At 47.6% G+C, this 18,353-nt stretch overlaps 2 non-coding genes across 2 annotated transcripts; both read left to right on the top strand.

The window, feature by feature from the left end:
• Positions 1-934: 934 nt before the first annotated feature.
• TRNAN-GUU (transfer RNA asparagine (anticodon GUU)) lies at positions 935-1,008 on the top strand. Its single transcript has one exon. It is a non-coding gene; the product is annotated as a tRNA-Asn (tRNA).
• A 16,031-nt stretch (positions 1,009-17,039) lies between these two features.
• Positions 17,040-17,110, top strand: TRNAN-GUU (transfer RNA asparagine (anticodon GUU)). Its single transcript has one exon. It is a non-coding gene; the product is annotated as a tRNA-Asn (tRNA).
• The last annotated feature ends 1,243 nt before the right edge of the window (positions 17,111-18,353 follow it).

An 18,353-nucleotide genomic window follows, 5' to 3' on the forward strand; every position in this document is an offset into this window, starting at 1 on the left:
CTTCCTGTAAAGGCTGGTGGGTTGGGGCTTGTGCATTTATTTTTTCGACAGGTTGTTTCACGCTATTTTCTTCTTCGCGACCAGGGAGACGCCTTCTTGCGGACAGTCATCCAGACACGACTGCGAAAAATGCTCCCTCAGTTTGTGGTCTCGTTAAGTGAGAATATGGGTGGCGCAGTGACAGGTTACATGCGCGAAGTTGTCCTGTCGTACAGAATGTTTCACGCGCGTTTTTCAATGGACTACTTGAGCAATGTGTGTAAACGGAAACTCTAAGGATCTTGTGGATGTGATGATTAAATTGTCAATGAACCGTTCACCGCAACGCGGAGGCCCTGGACAAGATGTCTTAAAACGTGTGAATAGGATGCCAGTTAGACCCTCCGTTAAAACTTTCTTCTTTAAGTTACATTCCAACACACTACCAGTTAAAACTTGGTCGCATGAAAACGGTATTTTCGCTCCTTGAACAACAAACGGCCTCCTTTGCAAGAAGTCTGAAACAATAGAGCACGCCTTTCTGGACGTTTGGGACCCAATTTTTCATTGGGACGTCCTCCAGAGAACACTGAAAAAATAACTTCCTTTAGACCCATATGGGATACGGTTTCTACCAGTTGAGAGTGAGGGAATTCCTTTGGATTTAGTCATGCACCTGGGCCTCCACAGCCTGTGGAAAACGAGGATGCAAGTTCGACATGCAGATCTCAATACACGTCCTGTGCGCGAAAACTTCATTGAAACTGTGGTGTTCCTTACAGAAGTATGCAAGGCACTGCCCGATCCAACTGAGTGGGTTACCTCACTGGACGAACTTGTGTGTTTGAATAGATTTTAAACCTTTCGTGATAGCCAACGTTTCGCTGTCACGGTTTTTACATTTATGTGAAAATTGTTTTGTTTCTATCTCAAATTAGGCAATAAAGTAAAAAAAGCCTCCGTGGCGCAATCGGCTAGCGCGTTCGGCTGTTAACCGGAAGGTTGGAGGTTCGAGCCCTCCCGGAGGCGATCTTGTATTTTTGTTTTTCATTTCATCCCCTCCCTCCATTTTTAGTTTTCATCGTTAGCGCTTGTCCGCACATTATGTTTCGCTGTTCTTATATGCTTCTTCTCTGCCTTGGTGATCTCTATAAAAATGAGAGAGCTCTGTTACTCGGCTTCTTCTGCCATTTTATGCATTCCCACTTCCTTTAGTTCGACAATCAATCGTAACCTAGTCGCCCAGCTTGCTACACTTCTTGAGTCGAGCTCTGCTCTCGCCACTAAGGCTCCGTGGCGCAATAGGCTAGCGCGTTCGGCCATTAACCCCTGAACAGCTTTCAGGCCTGCGCGTCACGTGACGCAACGTCAACGACGTCACTGCGCGCCGGCTGAGGGCCGCGAGCGATTGCCGCGCGCTCGCCTCGCGGGAACTGATGCCACAGACAGGCTCGTCGACCGCCAGGTCCGCGCGATTTATCAGGACAAAGACAAATAATTAAGATTACGGACAGAATCATACATATTAATTTATCACAGCAGGCTCTGTATGCATATTTACAGATATTTACGACTACACATCGTTCGCGGCCAAAATACATGACAGACAGAAAACGATATTGCGCTGTAATGTAGGCGGATGTCGCCTTTTATACTGCATGCTAAATCGTAAACAACTGACAGCCGAAACAAGTTGCAACGATAAGAGGTACACAAAGTTACAATACCAATCTGTATATTAAAGTAGGCCCTGTGACACGGTACGAGATTCAGATGAATGAGAGGAAGCACAACATAGGACACTGCAATGCCATACTCGCATCTTAACTGTAGGTTAGAAGAAAATAGTATTTTATCCATTTTCAGAGTAGGCGGCGGCGGCCCTTCAATAGCATAAAAAACACAACATATTGCTTCGTAGAGTCGAAGACATGCAAAGAAACCACAGTGCATTAAACACACTTGTGACTATACTGTGGACTAGGTTATAATAAATAAGTGACATAAAGAACCACTTATTTCACTCCTGCCGGTACAGGAATGCGCAAGGAATCCACTGCACAAACTTCATTGCACAATAATATAGGCATTAATACAATACTGCATAATAGACATTGCAACAACAGTACAACCATAAGCACTGCACAAGAAGAGCACACACAGACAAAAGGTGTGACAAATAAGTCATTCACCTACCACAGCAGGCACTGTCTGAGGTTCAGCTCAGTAAAAAAACAACAACATTGCACTTAATTGCCAAAAACATTAAAATTTCAGATTAAAAACAAAGAACTGCCATTTAAACTCTGGGCTAGAAAGCCTGCATGATGCAAACAAAAGAAGGCTCCTTGCACTACAACAGGCAGAAGTTCGCCAAAGAAATCACATGAGGAAACTGAAATAAGTTACCTGCAGCGCAATTTAAAGTAATTAAATGTGCGGTGTACAATTTATGGAAAATTACTTTTCAAGAAAGATTTGGGCTTTTCTGTTTTTTGCCTTCTGTTCTTTTATAATATGAAGTTGATCATTCCTTTGTTTGCATAAGTTGTTAAGCATTAAGTTTGCTGCACAGTTTGCCACAAGTGTGACAAGGAGCTCGTAGGCATGCCCATTTGCACATGCATCTATGTCCTCAAGCCTCGGTAGAGAGTTGAGCGTCAGTTGCCGAACGAGATTCCTTTGGTTGGTCCCATGAAGAAATCGTTTGCAGGCACTTTGTGTCACAAGCTTTGTAACTACAACCTCCGTGTACATGACTATTGTAATCACAAGGGCAGAGGGAAACTTGAGTTCACCTCCGTCCAGTTGTGCGATTAAGGAATAGGTGTCTTCTTCCATTTCCGTCTCACTTCCGGTAACAACCAAGTGTCCCTGGCAGCTTTAACACTTTAAAACTTTCATTGTAGCATGCGCACAATATCCGCCAAAATAACCAATAACTGTCAATCGTTCTCTCAGTGCATCAAGGTCAGCGTCTACAACTTGAACTCTAGAGGACGTTCCTACATCTCTGACACAGTGTCTTTGATGTTTCTGAAGTTATCAGTGCTTATCTTTGGCAGGGCATTTTGAAGGCGAATCCTGCCATCTGTCTCACAAAGCTGTCGAACAGATATGTGGTACTGCCCACCAGCCATTTCCCGGTACTGTCCAAAACGACTCTCGAGAGGATCCGTTTGAACATTTCCTAGTAGGACGTACCTAAAATGAAGTGCACTTCTGCAGTACTTTGCCAATGCCAGTAAGGATTGAGCATATAGCCTAAGGGCACTCAATGTGTCTTGGGTAAGGACCCCAGCGTCATGCCCATAAAATTCCCAGACATCAAGTCAGGTAATAAAACCATTCAGAAATGCTACTTTTGGGTCATCTGTACTGCAAGACATGGGTTCTTCGTAAACAGTACGATGATGGAAGCCTTTATTTGGCATTTTTACATTGACAATATCTCCACCAGCGAAGAATGATTTTGACGAAGTCTGTTGTTGCTGCCTCATGTTTAAAATCAGCTTCACCACTGCGAGCTGCCAGGGCTGTGGCTACGTGCGGATTAAAAACCTGCAGTACCAGCTTCATATTTTGCCGTTCCAAGTTGCTCGGAGTAAGTGCCTTGAATGTCAAGCCATACCCAGACTTTATCAGTAGAGATGACTCCTCTTTATGTAAATCCCTCAAATTCTTAAATGAGGCAGTCATTTTGCATTCAGGACGAACATCATAGTTTGAAAGCTCAAAGCGTGGGTAGAAAAAGCAAGTCCCTGCATTTTGCTGATTCAGCCAATTGTTTCTGATACACTTCAAAAGATGCACAGCATCTACCACATGAAATAATGGCCGATCTGGGTCTGCCGGATGTAGATAAACATGACGAAGCATTGTCTTTAGCAGAAACATCTTCATTACCTTTCTGTTTAGAAAGCTATTGTCACAAACAACGGCTATGACCATGTACCAAGTCTCTTCTAAGTGTATGATCATCTTCTTCAGTATGACATGAAGTTGGTCGCCCTGTATGGTTTTTACCAGAAGAATGTGTGCTACCTCCTTGAATGAGCTCAGCAGACTTTGTATCATAAACACGTGTACAGATGTGGCTGCCTCGCTGTAATTCACTGCAGCACCACATATGTTGCCCCCTTATAATCAAAACAAGGCTTCATATGAAGTTCGTCAAGCATCAACGTCACTGTCTTTTCACGTGGCTGCAGATGTGTAAATCTCTGTGAAATATATTGAAGAAAAGTTGAATCACAAGAATCAATTTCTGGGCACATTTGTACAGATGAGCACATTTTCCTAATAGTGCCCGGATGGGGCAAGGCTAGTGTACTTGCTTTTCTCAAATACTTGTAGGCATGCGGCGATATTGTGTGGAGAATGCATACAAGCACCATTACCTATGTGCTGTACTGAATACGCTCAGCAGAGAGCAGTGTAAGCGGTTCCTTTAAAGAATTGACAGCCCCTTTCTTGTTTTCATTAATGCTTGCTTCCAATTTGTCTAGAAGGGAATTTACTGCAAGCGACAGGTGGCGAGAACTACAACGCTCGGCAGACTCGTCAGACAGCATGCACACGTTGTTCAAAATTACCAACAAGGAGCGTACTTTGCAAACCGAGTCTGGTACAACAGCGCTACCAAGATTCTTGATCGCGGATTCTTGGTAACAGGCTGAGACTTGGAGGTTTTCGAACACTGTCAATGACAAATTCAACTAAGGTTCACGATCGTCGGTGATGTTCAAAAACATCGTACACTTTTCTTCATGAATCACAGTCCACTGCACTGGCACTCAGGCCACTTGCAAGCGCGTCTTTAGTTCTTCGAGTGACGAAAATTGGTCTCTCTCCTGCTCTGCTTCATATGACGCCAGTGATCCTCTGACCGGACGGGCGAATTGGGAGGCTTCTAGTCGGTTCCTCTTCTCTGCTGTTGTCTGGTGCTGAAAGGTGTGAAGGGCAGTTGGGAAATACGGTAGGCACCGATCCACGGCGCAACCGCGGTACTGGCAATCACACTGTAAGAACATTTCCTGTTCTTGGATCCGTGTACGATGTCGTCGTCTAGATGCATGAAGCGTCGAAATGATCTGCGCGAACCTGCACAAACGTACAAACGTTTCGTAAACATCTCAGAATCCACTTATTAAAATAGTCTAATGCTAGCCCATTTGTCGATAAGCGTGTTTGCAGCGAAGAAATGTGGCCACAATCAATCTATCTGGGCTTCGGAAGTATCACAATAAACGTGCTGATTAAGTAAAAGCAACCAGGAGCACATAACAGTACCATAAACATTACTTACCTTAGTGTACAAAGTGGGCACGAAGTCCTTCCTTGGAATGGCGCGTAACCACTTCTTGAAAGTGTCGTCATGTTTTGGGAAAGAAAACACTTGTATCTTCCTGCCCGTATCGTAATTTCCGGTGCACCCCGGCACACAACACTTGTTCGGCATTTTAGTATCCACTGCACATCCCACACGGAAATAAAATTGCCGCAAAACAACGACGAGAGACGACAAACGCTGCCACGCCGCTGCAACCAACCGGCCCGCGCGGCGCAGTGAGCGTGAAAGAAAGAACAGCAGGTACTAAAATCATGTCGCTGGCGATGCGGCTTCTGCAAGTGTCAGTTCAGTTCAGTTCAAAAAAACTTTATTTCCGGTAGATGGTGGTCTTCCTACCCCCTCTCAGGCTCGGCCGAAGCCTAAGCCCGATTAGGAGAAGAGGCCGTCGGCTGAGGACGGTGTAGCTGATGCTTCACGGCCTCAGCCGCCACGCGGGTGGCTTTGCGCTGCGCGTTGGGGTCCTCGCTCCGCAGCAGGGCCTCCCAGGCTTCAAAACTATTTATTTCTTCCTTAGCCCCTTGTGAGCTAAGACATTCCCAAGTAAAGTGGTTTAGTGTACCCCTTTCCCCACAGTCGATACATTTTTCGTCACCTGGGTTCTTAGCAATTTTGACTGGCGATATGTATACCCCTGCTTGGATCCTCCGCCAGATATACGCCTCTTTGTGAGTAAGGGATACGTCTGGAGGAAGGTATATTCTTCTTCCTAATTTGTAACCATCCGTAATTTCCTTGTACGTGATTGGGGCATCCTTAAGATTTGTGCAGACCGGTTGATCTGCTGCTGCCTGGATGTAGGTTACTCGGGCTAGCAGGTGAGCGGCCTCGTTACCAGCCATTTCTTCATGTGCTGGTATCCAGAATAGTGCAGCAGACCTATGTTTTGGCATGCTTTCCAGAATGCGTTTGGCTTCCCAAGAGACCAAGCCCTTACTAAAATTTCTGACAGTGGATTTACTGTCGCAAAGAATGTACCCTGCATTAGATCCTGCCAGGGCGAGCGCCACCGCCACTTCTTCAGCAGTTTCCGTGTTCGGGGTTCTGACTGAGGCTGTGATCAGGGGTTTTCACTGACCGTCTACAACGACCGAAACCGCAGCCCCCTCCAGACCCCCAGCAGCGTCTACGTATGCTACCTCCTCAGCAGGCAGCTCTCTGAACTTTTTTGCCATAGCTTTGGCCCTATGTTTTCGTCTATCTTTGTTGAACTGAGGGTGCATGTTTTTCGGTATGGGAGGAATTTTTATTTTGGACCTGATGTCGAGAGGTATATCTACCTTGCCTTCTATTTTGCTGTCAGGCTGTACCCCCACCCATTCCATAGTTTTCCTGCCTGTCTGGGTTTTGCTAAGTCGTTCAAGCTGTGAAATTCTAACTGCTTCCTTAAGCTCCGCCCATGTGTTATGAACCCCCATTTTTTCTAGTTCTTCAGTGGATGTATTTACAGGTAAACTTTGGGCTCTGTTTGCACTTTTCCTAATGATTATATTCAGTCTGTCTACCTCCCCTTTGTTAAGTTCCATGAAGGGGGTGGCGTTGCAGATCCTGCTTGTGATGAAAGCCTGCGTGAGCCTGAGCAGGTTCCGCTCCTTCAACCCCCTTCCTTTGGTAGCTATTCTTCTAATTAACCCTGCTATCTTATCTGTATACTGTTCTAGTTTCTTTATTGTGCTAGCGTTCTTGCCTTTGGAATTGATGAAGAAACCAAGGATTCTGATTTCCTCAACTCTGGGAACCTTGCGGCCCTCAACTATGATGTTGATGTCTGGCTTAGGTCCGTATATTCCTTTGGCGTACACTAGAACCTCTGATTTTTGAGGAGAGCAGGCCAGCCCTCTCTCTTTGGCATATTTAACAATGATGTCCGCAGCCTGTTGTAGTTTATCTCTGGCTTCGAACGTACCAGGTTCGCTGATCCAAAGATTTATATCATCGGCGTACAATCTGAATTTGAGGTTGCTAATTCTGCTGAGCAGGGGTGGGAGTCCTCTTATTGCTATATTGAAAAGAAATGGGGATAGTACTGCCCCTTGTGGCGTGCCGAACCCCCCTATCTTAATTGGTTCCGACTTTGCATCATGAAACCTCAGTATCGCTTCTCTGTTTGCGAGAAAGTCCTTTATGTAGTTGTATGTTCTTAGGCCCAGGTTTGCTTCCTGTATGCCTCTAAGTATAGCTTCATGCCTAACATTATCGAATGCCTTAGTTAGGTCTAGGCCTAATATAACCTTCAACTCATGTGAACGGTTCCTGATTATATCCTGCTCTAGTCTTAGCATTATATCCTGAGTGCTTAACCCTGGTCTGAAGCAAACCATCTCGTGTGGCCATTTGTTATTGTCCTCCATATGCCTGGAAAGTCTGTTGAGCACTACATGCTCCATTACCTTTCCTACACAGGATGTAAGTGAGATTGGTCGCAAACTATTGAGTTCCTCGGGTTTCCCCGGTTTTGGTATAAATACTACTTCTGCCTGTTTCCAGGCTTTGGGAATCTTTCCGGTTTCCCATACTTTCCCAATGTAGGCCGTGAGGTTGGCGACGGATACATCATCAAGGTTTTTAAGTACCTTGTTGCCAATGCCATCTGAGCCGGGTGCCGACTTAGTTTTTAGATTGCATAACGCAGCACGCACCTCCGCTTCCATGATTGATGCATCCAGCTCCGGGTTGTCCTCACCACCATATTCTGGTAGAGGCCCAGCCGGTTCCTGGTTGATATATACTTCTGCCAGACGCTCGCCTAGTTATTCATCTGTGCCGTTGAAACTGTGCCTGACTTTCGTTTGTCTAACTCTTGCCTCTGATTTGGTTTTATCTGGGTCCGATAAGTGTCTGATTATATTCCACGTCTTTTTCAGACTCATTCCCTTTTCCATCTGGTCGCAAGCGCTTAGCCAATTTTGCTCGCATACCTGAAAGGCATGCTTTTCTATTTCCCTGTTGAGTTTGCTTAGGTCCCTCGTTATCCGCCTGTCGGTCTTATTTTTCTTTTTCCTTTCCTCGAGGGTCGTTTTCTGCCGAAAAAGACTGAGAAGCCTGCTGTCCACGTTTTGTGGGACGTCCTTGTCCTCTACCTCAACTGTAGTGTCCTCTACGTGTTTTTTCAGCAGGGTGGTCCGCTCGCATATGTCGGTTATGCTGCCCATGTGTTCTGCTTCTCTTATGGCCCTAAATTTATCCCACTCCGTGATGGTTGGCTTCTTATATTTTCTCACCGCGATGCCCTTTCCTAAAGTGAGGGATATGATGATGTGGTCGCTACCTAGGTTCTGCCCTGTGGTGGCCCAGGTTGCCTTAGTAATGTTTCTGCTGAGGGTGAGGTCCGGAGAAGTATCCACCTTTCCTCCTGATCCTTCTCTCGTTGGCGTGCAGGGATCGTTATGCAGTGTGATTCCTAGGTCTTGAATGCATTCTAGCAATTCCCGACCCTTGGAATTTGCCTGCTTGCAGCCCCACTCCGGATGGGCCGTGTAGAAATCACCCATAATAACTAAGGGACATCTGCCTGCGATTTTGATTGCCTCCTTAAAGGTGGCTTCTAAGTTGAATTTCTGCCTTGGGTTGCTGTAAACGTTAAGAAGAAAAATGCTGTTAGATTCCCTCCTTCCGGTGATTATTTCAACAAAGACGGAGTCTGGTCCTTCGGACTCTATGTCATGTTTTATGACGGCCAGATTCTTTTTAACCAAAGTTGCCACCCTGGAGTCCGTCTTCCCGTTCCCGTAAAACTTATAGCCGGCTATTGTCGCCCCTGTTTTCGATGTTTCCTGCAGGGCCACGGCTATGGGTTCGACACCGCACATCGTTATGTGCTGTTGCAGTAGCGCTCGTTTTCTGGCAAAGCCTCTGCAGTTCCACTGCCACAGAGCTTTAAGCTCCGGGCTTTCCTTGGGATTACTGTGATTGGGTTTCCCTGCCATTTTGTTCGTTTAAAAATTCCTCTATTCGGACAATTTTGGCCCCGAGGCTTGTCCCGATACTGTTGAGCGCAGCCGAGAATGCTTGCATTTTTTCGGTTATGTCTTTTATCGGTTCCTGAAAAATCTTAAAATATCCCTCGTATTCCTTATTTTTGTTTGCCTGATCTCTGACTTGTTTTTATAATGGGTCCAAGTCTCCACTTTTCCTTTTTGGCGGTGGGGGTCTGGCCTCGTCTTGTCCCATGCAATCAGCTGACTCTGTTTGTACCAGGCCTGTCGTAGTGTTTTCCTCCACTGCTGGTCTCTTATCTGTCGCCGCGGCATCCTGGAGAGCCTGGCCGTTTGAGATCTGAGCTTTAAGCACCTTAATTTCCTGAGTTAAGGATGTTATGAGCTCCCTCTGTGTTGCATTTGCTTTCTTTAGCTCCTCTAGTTCTTGATTTATAGCCTGGGAGGCGCTGCTAGCAAAGCTCACCCGTTTGGCTTCTGCTCCATTCTGCTGGCCCCAGGGGTTTGTCGGGTCCCTGGACGGCAGCCCAGGACCTTTCCGTGTCGCCGCCAGGCTCTGCCCACTTCCTGTGGTGGTCACCTCTGCATCCGCCGCAGCGTTGTCCCTGGTTGCAGATTTGGACCGGGATCTCGATGCGGTCCTGGATCCTTGCCTCGAACTCGACCTGGACTCCGAGTTGGATCTCTCCCTGTGGCCTGGGTTTGTTCTAGACTTGGGGCGGCTCCTGTCGAAGCTGCCAGTTGCTTCCTCTTCTTTTTGGTGCTGTTGTTGTTGTATTTCTGTTTTCTCCCATATCCTTTTCTTCGTGAGGTAAGGGATCCTATAGATGTTCTTGCCCCTGTTGTCTCCCAACAGTTGTGGTTTTCCGAAAAGTTGGCACTCAGGATGACAATCGTGCTCTTTCTCTGGGTTTTCTTGGCCGCATCCACGGCACGTCCTCTCATTTGGGTTTGGGCACACGTCTGCCCTGTGTCCCAGTTTGCCACACTCGTAACAGACCTCATATTTCTTTCGGTACAAGTAGCACCTCATACTCATTCCCAACATAAAAATCCGCATGGGAACTCGCCAGTCCACAAAAAGGACCATGATGGTCTGTCCCTTGCCGAATCTTCTCACCCCCAGGATGGGCGGGTTGCGTTCATCCATTCTGATGATTTCTTTCAGCTGTTCACTGGTGCGTGCGGTGTCTATCCCATGGATAACACCTTTCCCGCAGTTTTCTGGGGCGACCTCGTAGGCCGTGACGTCTACGACGGAGTCAATGCTCGTGGCCAGGCCCTTGATCCTCAAGTATTTACATGCCCTATCTTAATTCGTGGTAGCGATCAAGATGCACTGCTGCTTTTTTATGTTCAGGATAACCGTGTCCTTCGCCGCTTCCATCAGGTCGACTCCAACTGCCTGGGCGATCACGATGGCTAAGTTGAGGCTTCCAATCTTATGGAGGATGGTTCCCACTCCTCCGCTTGGTCTCAGCACTATCTTCAAAGCTTCGCTTGGCAGACTGATCGGTAGTTTTTCAACCTACCTCTCCGCTAGTCTTCTGCCGCGTAGCGGCCGGTATCCCTTCATCCTCGCGGGCTCCTCTCCACCGCCGACGCTGGCCAGCACTGGCACATCCCGCTTTTTCTTCCTCTCGAACCAATTTCCTTCCCGTAATTCTTCTTCCGTAGCTGTTCGTTCATCTACGGTAACCATGTTGAAGCTCGTAGCGACCACTTCCGCTGCCGGGGCCGGCGAAGACCCGGCGTGCATGGCTAGGCAGCAAAGGCTGCCCTTCTGCCTCAACACGTGGTCGAACTTAAAATGGTCGTAAAACCTTAAAAATTCGGCCTACCTTCAAAATAATGGTATCCGTAGGCAGGGCTTGTACATCCAGAGCCAAATCCAGCGATATTTTCTATCGATGGTGCTCCTAGTTTTCATACGCAGCGGATTTCTACGGAGCAAACGGACGCACGTCCGAGCAGTGCCGCGTCCATCGCTGTCTCCTTCTGCAAGTGTCAGCCTACCGGACGTGACGTCAAAATTTTGGGCGCAGGCCTGAAAGCTGTTCAGGGAGTAATGGTTCGGCTGTTAACCGGAAGGTTGGATGTTCGAGCCCTCCCGGAGGCGATCTTATGTTTTTGCTTTTCATTTCATCCCCTCCCTGTCTTTTTCGTTTTAATCGTTAGCACTTGTCCGCGCTTCATGTTTCGCTGTTCATATAGTCTTCGCCTCTGCCTTGGTGATCTCTATAAAAATGAGAGACCTCTGTTACGCTGCTTCTTCTGCCATTTTATGCATCCCCACTTCCCTTAGTTCCATAATGAATCGTAACCTAGTTGCCCTGCTTGCTATACTTCTTGAGTCGAGCTTTGCTCTCGTGCCACTTAGCCTACGTGGCGGGATTCAGCTTCCGGCCACGCTTGTGAAGGGACGTATGATGACGGACTCCGAAGAAGCGGCTTCGGCGGCCATGTCTGGTCGCGGTAACAAAACTGCGGAAAAGGAAAATGACTACCAGGTTGTTCTACCAGGCTTGCCTACTGGGCGTTTCGTTTTAAATAGTTTTTTTGCATGCTGATGTCGCGGCCCGTCCGTACCGTGTGGAAGATTTCCGCGACGCATTGGCGGAACATTCGCTGCTCCCGGACGTTATCGGCCTGGGGGCGTATCGCATGAGTCACGTCTGGGCCATCACTTTAAAGGATGCCGAGGCGGTTAAGCGGATTACAGGCATCGGAGAACTATATGTGAAAAAGCGTCGCTGCCTGGTGATTGACCCGGCGAACCAAGACGTGCGCCTGAAGCTGCACTGGCTTCTACACAGCGTGCCCGACGAGGTGGTGCGAGCAGCCTTCGCACCGTATGGAAAAGTTTCGGAAACTACCCGGGAGCGCTGGCGGGTGCATGACATGACAGAAAAGGGCTCAACGACACGGTTGGTCACCCTAAAGATGAAAGCCGGCGTGAAACTCGACGACCAGCCATACCAGCTGAACGTCGGCGGTGAGTTGACCCTTGTCGTCGTTCATACGAGGCATCTCTTGTGACTCGGCTGTCGGAGTACCGGCCACATCCGTAAAGAGTGCCCGTTTCCACGTTGTGGAGTCTGTCGACGGTTCGGCCATGAAGATGGCCAGTGTGCTCGCACTTACGCGAGAATTGCTGGTCCCGGGACAAGTGAAAACTCATCTGAGCTTCTAATGGACGAGGCGGATGCGGAGGAAGCAGCTGGTTCCACAGGGCTGTAAGTGAAACAGGGTGCGCCTTCCTTGACGCTTCTAATGAAGCAGAAAGTTACGGCAGCCAGCGATGATAAGACTAGTGAGAAAGTCGTGGATGCTCCCTGCGAAGACGACCACGATTCACCGAAAGAAAGGACGAAAGTTTGCGTCGAAACACCTGAAGGCGGGGAGTCTCCGAGGACTGACGCCATGGACGTCAGCCAAGAAACGGAGGGCTCAATGGCTGGGAAACGCCCACATGAAGAGAGCGTCGGTAAGAAGCAGCAGTCTGGCGATGGCAGCGATGAGCCGCCGCCGAAAACACGTGGGATACGACGTTCAACGTTAAAACTACGGCCGAATTTATCGGCTGAAACACGGCAGGCGGGGTAACCGCCTCCGTAGCTGTGTGGTGCTCTGGAAGATCTGTGTGTCGGTTTTCAGCTGACTAACTTCAAGCGGCCTCAGCAACCAAGCTGGGAATGTGCGCGAAATAGGTTGCAGTGGCAGGACATGCTTGCGAATGTATCCCAGCGGTTGGCTGGTAGGATGTGTGCGCTCCGGATCTTCAAACGTCGAAGGCTATGTGACTGCGAAGGTGGGCAAGTACGTCTACTGGTGACGCTTTTAACGCATGGCGTATAAGCTAAAGACACCACTTCGCGTAGCTTTTTTGAATGTCAGTGGGCTAGGAGCTAGAAGGCGACAATGCCAGCTTAATCGGCTCTTTCTGTATAACAACATAGATAAAGCAGCTTTGCAAGAGTCAAAGATGGGGACTCAGGAGCACACCGAACGCATGGTGTCTTCTTTTCAAAAAAACTTTGATGTGTGTGTATGTCATTCCGTTGGTGCATCGGGTGGATGCTTGCTATTTATTCGTAATTAGTTAGGAATAAGCGTCGAGTCAGTGTTCGCCTGTCAAAACGGTCGTCTTTTGGTAACTGATTTCACTTTCTCGAATTTATGTTGGCATGTTGTATATTCGTATGCTCCTAAGCTAGAAAGCGAGCATCAATTTTTTTTTTGTCTCTGGAGCCATGGTTGCAGAGCGACAAGATTTTGCTTGTACTCGGTGGCTAAAACTGTGTGTGCGCAGCTGCCGACACAGTGAAACGCAGATCGCGAAGAGGCAGAATCTCCGAACTCCTGAAGACATTAGTGCATGATTACGGTCTTGAGGATGTTGGCAGCGTGTTCTCCACTGGAAAACAGCCAGAATTCACGTACTTTCACCGGGATAGTCACGCTAGGCTCGACAGGATATACGTAGCTGTCGATCTTGTGCCCCTCTGCTTTGCGTACAATGTGAAACCTGTGTCTTTCAGTGACCACTGCCTAGTGAGTGCGACTTTTGGGATGAAGAAAAAAAATCTAGCTTTAACTGGCATCTATGGAAACTGAATGCAAACATTCTTCACGATGAGGAGTTTCTTGCGGAATTTACAACCGAGATTAAAAAGCGGCTTGCTGCGCACCCAACCACTTTTACAGCTGAATGGGATGACTTCAAAGAATGGGTGAAGATAAAAACAATAGAAAAAAGTGCTGTGATTCGTGGCAAAGAGAAAGAAAAAGAATGAGAACTGAATGCACAACTTGAGTGTTTACTGAGCATGGAAAGTAGTGAGCCGGGAAACTTTGCTACAGAAATACGGGACTTGAAAAGTCAGCTTGAAAGAATAAATACCGACATGTACAGAGCGGCGGTTATACGGTCAAGGTCTGGAATATTGTGGGCCGGCGAAGCGCCGACAAAGAGAGCGCTATCAGACGAAAAAAGATACGCTTTCCAGAAAGAAATTAGAAGCATCAGATATGAAGGCCGCATCGCGGAAGATGCCAACGAAATTCAACGCGCTGTAGAAGACCACTTCGAACGGCAGCTTAGCAATAAGCTTGACACTAGACGGCTTTCAGCAGGATTTTTTAAGTCTGGTGCCAAGACTGGATGACGAAACTAAAGAGCGTATAGAATTCCCTATTGCTTTGCAAGAGATGGAAAACGCAATCGAGGACCTACCATCTGGGAAAGCTCCTGGGCCGGATGGACAAAATGCTGTTTTCTTTCAAACGTTCAAACAACACGTGGCCCAGTTTTTTCTCCATGTGATTACGGAAGCCAATGAACGAAAAAAAGTTCCGTTGTCCTTATCTACCTCCCACATTGTTTTAATCCTCAAGACTGATGACCCGGAGAAACGAATGTTGGTTGGCTCATATCGACCGATTAGTCCCACCAACGTGAGCTGTAAAGTGTACATGAAGATTTTAGCAAAAGGAATGCAGACCTTAATCACCAAAACTAGTTGGGCCTCATCAGACATGTGGCATCAAAGGTCGCAGCATTTGCCACAAATACGGATGTTGCAAGAAACATATTAGAATGTGTTGACGTGGTTGATTGTCAGATAGCTATGATGCAGTTGGACTTGGCGAAGGCCTTTGACCTGGTTTCCCCTGAAATTCTTTTTGCTTTGCTCGGTCGCCGTAACCTTGGTAGTGTGATGGAGGAGGGTGTTAAAATGGCTTACAGAAACTGCAAGACCAGAATTATAGTTAATGGAGATCTCACTGATAGCATCGCAGTACGTTCATCGGTTAGGCAGGGCTGCCCGCTTTCACCCCTGCTTTTTGCAATTTATTTAGAGCCACTTTGCTTATCGATCATAAACAACGACCACATCACGGGTTACAAGCTGCAGTCAGCACATGTTAAAATGCTGGCATATGCTAATGATATAGCAGTGTTTTTCTCAAATAGGGAGAGCATCTGTGAAGTGACGACTGTCGTGCAAATATTCTGTGATCAAACAGGATGTAAGATAAATTGGGATAAGAGCTCTGGGTTTTGGCACGGTGGATGGGACGGTGCACCAGAATTATTCTGTAGGCTCCGATGGTCCACCTTGCCAACACAGTTCCTTGACTTGCCGATAGATTGCTATCGGGATCCCAGTCTGCACTGTATAGAAGAAACTTCCAGAGCAAAAGAGAAAGCCGATGCGTGGCAAGGAAGGCAACTATCAATGTTTTCGCGTGCTTCTATTTGCAATGTTTTTTTTTTCTGATCTCAAAGCTGTGGTACCTTATGAATGTATTCTGTGCATCGCGGACAGCTATTCAAAAAATACACCGTGTTTTTGCTGTTTCTAGTTGGGCATCGACATTGGAGAAAACCAGCCTAACGAATTTTTTTCGTACTGTCAAAAGCGGAGGGCTTGGGCTGGCACACTTGTGTTTGCGTCAAGTTGATTGGCGATTTATTTTCCTCCGTGATCAAAGTGATATCTTTATAAGAACGGTTATGCAAGTGCGCTTGCAGAGGCTGCTGCCTGGAAAAATAGTGTCATGCGAAAACATGAAAGGTGCGGTGACTGGCTACTTGCGCGAGGTTGTTCTGTCGTGCAAGGTGTTGGAAGTACGTTTCTCCCCAGATTGCCTATGCAATGTCACGAAAAAAAAATTGTACAAAGATCTGGTTGATGTGACGCTGCCGGCACCTTTGTACGGGTCACCTCACCGTTGCGGCCCTGGCAAGATGGTTTAAAGCGAGTTAAGATGATGCCCGTTAGGTTAGGAGTTAAAACATTCTTTTCCAACCCCCCCCCCCCCCTATAACAATACGCTCGCTGTTTAAACATGGCTAAATGATAAAGGAATCTTCGTGTCATGGACGACAAATTGTTTGTTGTTCAAAACACCTGAAACAATCGAGCACGTTATCTTAGAGAGCTGGGACCCTATCTTTGGGATGTCCTCCAAAGAGTGATTAAAAAAGATCTCCCGTCGAAAATGAGGAAGTGCCCTATGATTTGATTATGCTTCTCGGCCTCCATGGTCTGTGCAAAACGCGAATGCAGGTGCGACACGCAGTTGTCAACATTCGCTCTGCACGTGAAAACTTCATTGAGAGTGCTGTTTATCTACGCGAAGCTTTCAGGGTTCAGCCTGACCCACCAGAGTGGGTTTCTGTGTTTGATGATTTGGTTATTTTGAAAAGATTTTAATTCATCTGCACCTACTGAAGTGTAGCTGAGGTGCTTTTATCATTTGTTACTTGTGTTTTTCAAGGCAATAAAGAAAAAAACAGCCTTCGTGGCGCAATCGGCACTATTGAACATATCTTTCTCGACTGCCACGACGCAGTTTTCCTGTGGGATATTCTTCAGCGAGCTTTAAAAAAAAACGATTTGCCGATAACGCCTTTTGGGATACGTTTTCTGCCATGTGCTTCACCTGAAGGAATGCCGTGTGACATGATGATGCTGCTGTGCATGCACAGCGTGTGGAAAATAAGAATGGATGTAAGACACGAACATGTTGTTATACGTCCCGCTCGACAGTATTTCGCTGAGTATGATGTACATCAGCGATGTTTTCAAGGCACAGAATGAACCTCCTGATTGGTTACCGATCCTGGACGAGCTGTTCTCAATGAGGCATTTTTAACTGCATTGCACTAGACAAAACTAAACTAGTGCTTTCATCTCTTTGTATATAGCAGTGTTGCCTTTTTGTGTGATTGTGTGTATTTGCCAAGTCGGTAATAAGGAAAAAAAATCGTGGCGCAATCGGCTAGCGCGTTCGGCTGTTAACCGAAAGGTTGGAGGTTCGATCCCTCCCGGAAGCGAGCATACGGTTTTTATATTCTTTTCAAGCCTTCCCTATTTCTATTTTCAGGGGTTAGCATCGTTTCCAGCTCATGTTTGGCAGTCCTTTTCTTCTTCTTCTCTGCCTTGTCCATCTTTTGAAAAATGAGGGAGCTCACGTCCTGTGCATCTTTTGCCGTTTTTTGCATTCTCACTTCCTCCCAGTTCAAAAATAAACGGTCATCTTTCGCAGTTTGCTGCCCTTCTTATGTCGAGTTCTCTTCTGCTGACATTCAGCTTCCGTGCCGCAATCGGCATTCTACTTCCGGCCACCGAGTGAGATGGACGCAGGTAGGATGGGCTCCGTTGGAGCAGCGATAGCCGCTCAGGGCGGCCGCGGAAACAGGAATGCTGCGGCTGCAAATAACGACTACCAAGTTCTTTTACCAACTTTGCCCACCGGACGCGTGGTGTTAAATACTCTTTTTCTTCATGGCGATGTGCGACTACGGCCCTTCAAAGTCCAGGACTTCCGAGATGCCCTGGCCGAGACCGGCAGCCTGCCTGACGTGGTTGCTCTGGGACCGTACAAGGTTAACCACTTATGGGCGGTGACCTTGAGAACTGCTGAGGCGACCAAGCGGCTGCTCGCCGTGAGGGAAGTGCAAGTAAAAGGGGGGCGATGCATGATCATCGACCCTGAGGGCCAGGATGTCAAAGTGCGGCTTCATTGGATGCTCCCTGTCGTTGATGACGAGGAAGTAAGAACGGCATTTGCAGCGTTCGGAAAGGTCACAGCAGTGAAACATGAACGGTGGCAAGTTCAAGGTATGACGGATAAAGCCTTGACTACAAGGACTGTTTTACTGAAGATGAAGCCAGGTGTAACAATTGAAGACATCCCTCATCAGGTGAGTGTTGCGGGAGAGCTGCCAATGGTGGTTGTGCCTTGCAGGCCTATGCAATGCCTGCGCTGCCGCGGCACTGGGCACGTGTGGCGAGATTGCAAGATTCCTCGCTGCACTAAATGCACACGTTTCGGTCATGGCGACGCTAATTGCGTTCGCACCTACGCATCGGTAACGGTAGCTGCGGTCGACGAAGAAAAAGCGGAGAAGCAGATGGATGCCGCTGAAGCAGAGGAGGTTTCTAAGGGTGCAGAGGAAACGGACAAGGCAGCAGTAGCCACGGTTTCCTCACCGTCATCGGCGGAGGACACCGGGACGTCCAGTGACCAAGGGGAGGAGCCCGAACCGCCAGGATCTATGGCAAGCAAGATGGCAG

This window comes from Amblyomma americanum, chromosome 1 (assembly GCF_052857255.1).
Source record: "Amblyomma americanum isolate KBUSLIRL-KWMA chromosome 1, ASM5285725v1, whole genome shotgun sequence".
NCBI lineage: Eukaryota > Metazoa > Arthropoda > Arachnida > Ixodida > Ixodidae > Amblyomma > Amblyomma americanum.